The sequence below is a fragment of the Lontra canadensis genome, unplaced genomic scaffold (assembly GCF_010015895.1).
Source record: "Lontra canadensis isolate GAN:19392208 unplaced genomic scaffold, GSC_riverotter_1.0 scaffold109, whole genome shotgun sequence".
Classification (NCBI taxonomy): domain Eukaryota; kingdom Metazoa; phylum Chordata; class Mammalia; order Carnivora; family Mustelidae; genus Lontra; species Lontra canadensis.
This window is the reverse complement of record NW_022631103.1, coordinates 4,530,264-4,538,965: the sequence shown is the minus strand read 5'-3', so window position 1 is coordinate 4,538,965 and position 8,702 is coordinate 4,530,264. Positions and strand designations below refer to the sequence as shown.

The window sequence follows — 8,702 nt, the reverse complement described above, 5'->3', positions numbered from 1 at the left end:
TTCCTTACAATACATCGCTTTACATACACATATACATCTATGTGTGTGTGTGTGTGTGTGTGTGTGTCTTTATCTACATTTATATGTACTATTGGCTCTGCTTCTCTGAAGAACCCTAATACAGATAACATTCTTATGATCCTTGGTGCTCTCCAAATTTGAGAAGACAACCTATTCTTCTCTGTTAAGAAACATGAACCTCCATTTCCCTAAAAACACTAATTATAGTTGCATATCACCCTAGACTCAGGCCCAAGGTGGAAGGATTTGGCCAAATATATTTGTATAAATATATGTACAGTATGCTGCGGAGTTATCTAGTGGGTAAGTATAAATTAAGTCATGTCTATATTCAGGGGCCACTCATGGATGTTTATATATTTGATATGTGTGTATTAATACATTATAGTCATTACTTTTTTTAAAAAAGATTTTATTTATTTATTTGAGAGAGAGAGTGTGAGAGAGAGAATGATCATGAGAAGTGGGAGGGTCAGAAAGAGAAGCAGACTCCCTGCCGAGCAGGGAGCCCAGTATGGGACTTGATCCCCGGACTCCAGGATCATGACCTGAGCTGAAGGCAGTCGCTTAACCAGCTGAACCACCCAGGCGTCCCGTCATTACTTTTTTGATGTAAAATTTTTCCTATCTTTGGCCAGTAGAAAACCCTTCATGTTGGCTCTAGTATTATTTTAATATGACCTAATAGTCTTTGATAGCGCTTATCCAACATTAACCACTATTACTATTAGCTATACTTCTTGGTACATGGACGGTCATATTCTTGAAAATGAAGGCTGTGATTAAAATAGAGTCTGAGAAACAGTGATGTTTAAAACACCAAGTTTTTATACAAATGTCAAAGGGTTATGGGGAGAGTAAAATAATAAGGAAAGGCTTAAAAAGGGCACACATTGTTCTCTCATGCTACATTTACAGTCATAAGGATTTTTTTTTAACTACTTCCTTACCAAGTCAATCACCTTTACAACAAAGTCAACATTGTATTTACTTCCTGTAGATTTTATAAGCTCCCAGAAGTTTCCTGGTAAGCCCCTGTATTAAAAAGAGCAGGTGATATCAAGGCCAAATGCATGTTCCTGACATAAATAGCAGGAAGTCTAAGAAGTGTTTGTTGTAAGAGGAGTAGGATTGAAGCATATGCTTGAATATCTATAAGCACAATATGTCCCACAGCACTATAGAACACCTGTGTAGAACAGCTAAGCCATATGTTTCTGAAATCATACTTTAAAAATTACTATGTAGATGTCAAAAAGGAAAATGCACATTTGCACAAAAAATAAACATGTGTTTGCTATTAACATAACTCTTCATGGTTTCTTCAAATCTTTCTTAATTGTAGCAAGTTTTTATCTTGTGTATACCAAAATGTCTTCTAAAATCATGTAAGTGTAACAAACTAAAAATCTTAGAAGCATATTGTCAAAAGGATGATATTAAAATTTCTATACAATATTGGAATTCAACCAGCATGTCTTTAGTGCAACTCATGGAATTTAGTATTAAAAACTCCATGGGTCATAAAAGAACCAGCGGTCTATTAGCCTTTCGTATTTGCTTAGTCTCACGTGAAGAACCTTCTACTCTTTTTAGCCAAAGGCTTAATGTTATGTTAAGGTGGTCTGTGACGTCTGTGTGCAGGTTTAGGGTTAGAGTGGGCAGGAAAGGGACATTAAGAGAGATGAGGGAGATGTCTTCAGCCTGCTGTGTGTGGCTAGGGCATTTCCTACCTGGAATATATAACAGATAAGAGGAAGACTTAAAAGTTAGAATAGATGGAAATACTAACTTTAAAAAGATCACACAGAAATGCAGGATTGTATTATTAGCATTTGACACTTGCTATCCCAGTGGTTCGATTTATGGTTATTCTAGAGCTACGATTTAATTTAACTGAAAGGATAATTTAATTGAAAGACTTCTTACAATGCATTTCCAAATTGAGGTCTTCTTTGAGCCTATTTTTAATGACTAGCTTAGACATTGATAATTAGTAACATTCATTTGTAAGACATTATTCGATGAAGCAGTGAATATAGTAAATTGATGTAGTAAAGGAGTGAATAGCATTTTGTTTCTATAATTAGGTAAAACAACCAAATTTCATTTAGTAGCCATTAATTTGCTGAGTAAACCTATTCACAGTTCACATGAAAGAAAACATTCATACAACTCCGGTCAAAACATTATGACCTCCTGGTTAATTAGGGTCCAAATTACTGGGGCGGTTCTACATGAGTACAATGAGATGCTCTGTACAAACCTTTGATGGAGTAAGTCTGGGATATGCTTCACAGCTTCCCTCTCTATTGGAGAGTCACAATGTACATAGCATATCAATAGACTATTCTAAGATATTCTGTAAGAACAAGGCCTATTTAACTCACTGTTTTCCAAACTTAGTTGACCATGGCTCTTTCTTTTCCAAGGAAAACCTATCATTATTTTGGTAAAATATGTTGGCTTCCCTGTGCTCCCAAGACTTCATTGGAATAGCAGCATGCCCAGTCCCAGTACATCATGAGGTCTCTAAACCAGCCTTGCCAGTCCCTAGCGGCAGGCTGGGGATGCGCAATCTGGCCAGGGAGACCAAAGAAGTTCACTTAGGGGATGTTCTTTGATTTAAAAAAAAAAAAAAAAAAAAAAGGTGGTGGCATAGAGAGAACTTTTTATTATGCTTTGGATGCTGTTACCTGAAAAACAGGATGCCTCTGGAGGCTGTGGCATAGTGCAATCAGGAGTGACAAACCTGAGGTCAACGGCTGGGGGAACGGAAGGATAAAAGAGCTTGGATCTCTGGTGGGAGGGTTGAATCCACAAGTCAACTTAATGACAACTTGCCTCTGTATTTCTTATAAAGGAAATAAATATCGTGTAAGTCACTATTGGGAAATCCTGGCATAGAAATGCTGCTGATTTCCTGTGAGATTGAGCATTCGGTGCATGGTTATGGGGCAAGGACCTATGACGGGTTGTTCAGGGCTCAGACCATGGGGATGAATTTAGCTACAAGTCTTTCCCGATGCAAGACTGAGCCTGTTGTTCTGATCATGGTGAAGTTGGCCTCATAGGGGTCAATGTAGCTCAAATAGTATAGGATATTAACAGTGAAGATCGATGATGCAGAGGTAAGGAACAACCTTAAAATTCTGTTTTCCACAACAAAAGTTGATGTCTTACTTTAAGCTACGTGTTCATTGTGGGGTGCTCTGAGTCATCTTCACTCTGGAACCCAGGCTGAAGGAGAATCCCCATCTGGAACATTGCTAGTTGTTCCATAACAGAAAAGCAAGCTCTGGGGGTTCACACACTGACAATCAAGGACTTGGTCCAGAAATAACACCCACCATCTCCCGACGGCTCATTAATCAGACCTGGTTACAAGATCCCTCTTAACCACAAGGGGGCCAGAACAGGAAACAGAGAACACCCACCATCAACTGCTATCACTCACATCAGAATGGTTGGCATAGTGATAGAAGTTTCTAGTCAGAAAGTATGCCTGAGTACCTTGGATCCTTTCTGGGAGGTTTGTCTAAGGCCCAGGTTGGTGGCTAGAGCATTATAGGGCACTGGATTTGGCATTTGCTAAATGTTAGATAATGTATCAGGATTCTAGCCAAGCAGCCTAAAATTCAAGGCAGGATTCTAGCCCTAGGAGGAAGACTGGAGGCCCAATGAGGCACTTAGCCTTGGTTTCTATTAGCTGAGTGCAGGGCAATAACCCTTTCACGTGGCTTAACTTGAGACGGGACTTTCTGGGGCCAGGTAGGACGGGAGAGATGATTTTAAGTCAGAGGAGCAGGAAAGAGAATTTAACCAACCTGTGGTTGAAGGAAAGCCACAGAGAGTTTCAAAAGTCAAATTTGAAAGAAGTAGTGAGGCCTGAAATAAGAGAATAAGTGAACAAAGCCTGAGCTCAGGAGAATTGCAGGTGTAATGAAATGTAACATGAGGTGTGAACTTTGACGTACGGCTTAGGAATAATTCAGTGTGCCATGTGAGAGGACTCAACATTTCTCTCGCTTTGTGATTAGCAAAGGATCATGGCACAGCGTTAAGGGGTCATGCTGGATTTGACAAACATGTATTTATATTTTAGGGGAGAAGTCTATGATTTGGTGAGGCTCCAGGTGCCAGGGGCTAATGGTAAAAAGAGGGCTGGTTTGAACCAGATACATATGGCCTGCTCTGTCTTGGTCACCTCAGAGATGGAGCAGAGCTGAATCTAAAGGGAGAAGACGTTCAGTACCTAGAGCTTAACAGATCTCAGAAAGTCAGGGCTGGACATGTTTCCACTTTGCTCATTTCTGGATGAGCCTCTCCAGACACACCCATGTTACTGGCATCCTTGGGCCTCTTGAAGTGCCTATCAACTCTGATGCTCCTTGGCACCTCGCTCGACATTTCTGTGAAATCTGTTCCTGGATATGTCTGTCCCCTCTCCCTTAAGCCTAATGCTGGCCCCTTAGTGCATCAACAGGGACTGTTCCAGATCTCCTGACATTGCAAAAGCTCAATGGCTAGCTGGGTTGTTGGTGATGGAACCCAGAAGATTTACTCCTGGAAACAGGAGATGACGTCGTCCACCTTGACCTGAAGCAATGCTTCTAGAAATCTGCTAACGTAGAAACGGACTGGTTGAGGAGAAAAACTGGAATTTGTGGTACTTCTATTTTATGTGAGGCATGGTGCTGGGCACTTGGAAACATCATCCCATTTATTCCTCACATCAGCCACAAGGCAGATTTTCTTTCCTCCTACGTTATAGGATAAGAAACAGAGACGCAGAGGTCAACCGGCTCGCGGGAGGTCACATACCACATCCATTAGTAAGCAGGGGAGCTGCGATGTGAAGGACTCAGTGACTCCATGGCTGGAGGCTTTCTCACTTTACCACTCTGCTTGCCAAGAGAAATAACACAGGACTTTGATCAACCAATGAGCATCAGAAGGGGCCTCCTAGATATTTATACATCTGCTACAGAAGGGAACCGTGGAGGAGAGAGCAATTAGCGAACTAATGAATCATCCTCTGTTGAGCAAATAAGCTAATTGAATTTATTTAGGAAGAAGCGGTGGAGTCCTGCTGCCTCCGTGTTGCAGTCACACAATCTCGGGCCAGTGACTTAAACCCTCGGAGCTGTGGGTTTTGTCGCTGGAAGATGCGATCCCACTCCTTGCCGGGCCTCCCTCACCAGTTCATTACAAGGAGTTGCTGAGGTAAGGTATTGGCAATCAACATGAAGACAGTAAAGAAACAGTCAGGGGAGACATCCTCATTGGCTTTGTCTAAATATCAGACACACATCTTCCCCCTCAAATGTGTTAATGTTGTCCGGCAGGCAGCCGGGATCCCCCACGCCCCCGATTTTTAATAAAAAAAAAAAAAAAAAAAAAGAAACACTTCTACTGAAGGCTTCCAGCAGGACATAAGTAAATAAAAATGAGGTCCTTAGAAACAGTTATTTAAATATGTAATCTTTAAGTCGTCATCTGTGCAGAATGGACATTGACCATAAGATTCTGGGTATGTTCATGATACATAACACCTGAACTGATTAGTGGTAGCATTTGTTTTTAAGTTACTTTTGTTTCATGACTTCATACAATTGTCGAATATTCAGAAGTACTGGATAAAACATCCTTTTAAACAATGCACTTTTTAAATTCTCCCTCTAGAAACTGGAAAACCGAGGGGGGGGTGGGAGCTTTTTATATTTGACTCCCTTCTATTACTGTCAACAGAAGTTAAGTGCATTTATGGAGACACAAGGCAGCACAAAGATTCCTCTGTGATTCATCAGAAGGCCCATCTTAAGTATAATTACATTACACAGCCCCACTCAGTCGTTAGTTTCTTGTTTAGCGACAATGTCCTTCATTTTAAATCCTTTGATGGTAATTATCTGTAACTATGCCCTTGAATTTTGAAAGCATGCGTACTGTGGCAAAGCTGAACAATGGCTATTTCTAAACTAGGACGCAACTGGCTTCCCCTAAGGGACCATACGGGAAATGGTCTGGAACAACACTGAAAATCTGCAGAAGGTTTCGGAGCTTGAACTACAATCCACAATGAAGGTGTGTGGTTATCTGTATGTGTGTGCAATAAAATCCTAAAAGCAACTTGTTAGGTATAAGGCATGATTTTCTTAATCCTTAAAGGATGGACCATGGCCAGCTTTCAAGTGTTTGGCTTCGCCTAAATGAAGGCATATGAACATGTATCATAAGATTGGCCCCAAAGTGAGGTACTTGTGAGGTATTTCTAGTTCTCCTAGTCTACTTTGTGCAGAAAAGTATCTTGTGTTTGTGTGTTTGTTCATCCATGGAGCACCCAGGCATGCTGGCACTGTTCAGGTGCAGAGGACATGGACCCTATGAGAGTCAGTTCGCCATGCAAGAGTTCACAGGCCAGTGACAGGCGGAACAAAGAAACAACCCCAAAGAACCTGATTAATCTCAGGCTTGGGAGAAATAGCGGATCATGTTAATATTTTAGCTTCCTCCCGGGGCACCTGGGTGGCTCAGTGGGTTAAAGCCTCTGCCTTCAGCTTGGGTCATGATCCCAAGGTCCTGGGACTGAGCCCCACATTGGGATCTCTGCTCAGCAGGGAGCCTGCTTCCCCGCCCCTCTGCCTGCCTCTCTGCCTACTTGTGATCTCTGTCAAATAAATAAAATCTTTAAAAAAATTTTTTAGCTTCCTCCTGACACCTGCTGATTTGGTCCTTCTTTCCAGGTGGGAGTTTCCGGGGCGTATCCTACTGTGTTTTCCCCTGCTCCCTTTGGAACTTCCATCCATTTATCCCTCTACTTCCTGGCGCAACTGGTACCACAAGCAGGATACTCTGGATATAAAGTCCGGCACCCAGCCTGGGTCTCCCCAGGGGAGGGCATCCCGTCTGGATGCCTCATTTGGACCCCAGCAAACTGTGGCGTCGGGTCTGTGGGTTACGGCACCTCTGCAACATGTCAGACCATTTGGCTGTCCTGGTCTTTTATTCCCTGCCTCCCTCTCCCTGCTTTTGTTCTCTTGGGCTCTTCTGAAAACCACACTTATGTTCTTCACATATGGCAAGGATTTTTGGTCAAAACTAAAAACCTATACAATGTGTTCCTTGGCAAAAGGATTCGTTAAGCCAGGCTGGCTTCAACTTGAAAGAAAAGCTTTCAGTAGGCAGCAAAACAAAACAAAAATCCCACAAACCACTCTGGTCACATTGTAATTCTTATTCATAAAAGCAAAACATACTTACCCTTCACATGTGTGCATTCAATAAAGCCCCCTTTCTCAGGGCAGGAAGGTGAGTGTTGGAATCATTAAAATCTTTGTTCTCGAGCTATACATGGTTCTAGAAATCCACATAGACACTTACGTTTTTCTAACACGCTGGCCTTAGAGTAGGGACCTGAATCATTTTCTTAGGAATTAACCCTCCAGCCAGATGGCCCAAAGAGAACCCTGTAGAAGCTGTTATCTGGGGACTGCTATTATCTGCAAGGCACCATGCTAGGGACCTTACACGTAGGTTTCTCAGATTCCTTACCACTAACTCTACAAGGTAGGTAGCAGATTATCTCATCCATGGACAAGGAAACTGAGGCCTGGAGGTTAAGAATCTCGCCCAAGACCTTTCAGCCCTTCTATCAGGCTCCTCATCACTGTTGAGATGCCAGAGGCTTCCTAGTGTTCCTATAATCTTTGCCTCATCTGGGTATGTTTTCCTTTTTCTATAAAGTGTTGGGAACCCAAGGTTTGAGTGGGACAAGCAATTGGCCTTGGAGCATGGGTCCCCCACAGCATATGCCCTGGGACTAAAGAGCGAGTGCTGGGGGCAGAATTGCTCCCCAACTATCACAAGGGGGTGACCCCCAATGCTCTGCCCCAGGGTGATTCTGAAAGTGAATACTGCCTCTGCCACTGGCAGACTCTGGACAAGCTGCCTCTCCGTGCCGAGCCTCACTTTCTCAGCTGGGGCGTGAGGTTAGGGCTGCCTGCCTCGCAGCCCTGGAGCAAGAACTGGAGAGAACACAGAGGAAAACAGCTAGTCATTCTTCATTCCCCAACCTCCGTGTTCCTGCCGTGGGCAGCTACTGCATTCACTCCTGCTTTGCCAGAGCAAGCCTAGGCCTGTCCCCGTGTCCGAGTCAGTGCTGATCAGCGTTAGCGGTTGGAACTTGTCTGGCTGTGGTCCTGACTTCCTGCCTGGGTCCTACTGTTCCTGACTTTTCCTCTGAGGTGCTGAGTCTGACTCCCCAGTCCTCCTCCATCACCCCCTCCGCTCCCTAAGTGCTGGCTGGTGTCTAGCTGAATGAGCTGGGCTTTCTCTTGCTGCTAGACTGGACGTCCACTCCCACCTTAAACCTGGACCGTGTCCAAGATGTCGATATCCTTTGGACACCATAGAATGCCATCGTAGAGCTAGCCTTCACAACTGGGTGGGGTCGTCCTACTCAGTAACTTTTACTGTTCTTATTTTGAGCATCTTCTAGGTACCCGGCCCTGCAAAAGATCGATGTGGCCTAGGCAGCTGAGTTGAGTGCCTTACGCATAGCATCTCGTTGAAGCCTCACTGTCATCTTGCAGAGTAGGTACTGTTAATATCTTCATTTTAGAAATCGAGGGAACGGAGTCTTAGGAAGGTTAAGGGTCTTTCTCAAGTCACACAGCTAT

General features: G+C 43.3%; 1 long non-coding RNA gene across 2 annotated transcripts; it reads left to right on the top strand.

The window, feature by feature from the left end:
- Nucleotides 1-3,479: 3,479 nt before the first annotated feature.
- LOC116856395 lies at nucleotides 3,480-6,805 on the top strand. 2 transcript variants are annotated; one of them, XR_004380573.1, is made up of 4 exons: nucleotides 3,480-3,570; nucleotides 5,094-5,247; nucleotides 6,007-6,108; nucleotides 6,768-6,805. It is a non-coding gene; the product is annotated as an uncharacterized LOC116856395 (long non-coding RNA). The 2 variants fall into 2 exon arrangements; XR_004380574.1 differs by lacking the exon at nucleotides 6,768-6,805 and having other exon boundaries at nucleotides 6,007-6,153.
- Nucleotides 6,806-8,702: the final 1,897 nt, after the last annotated feature.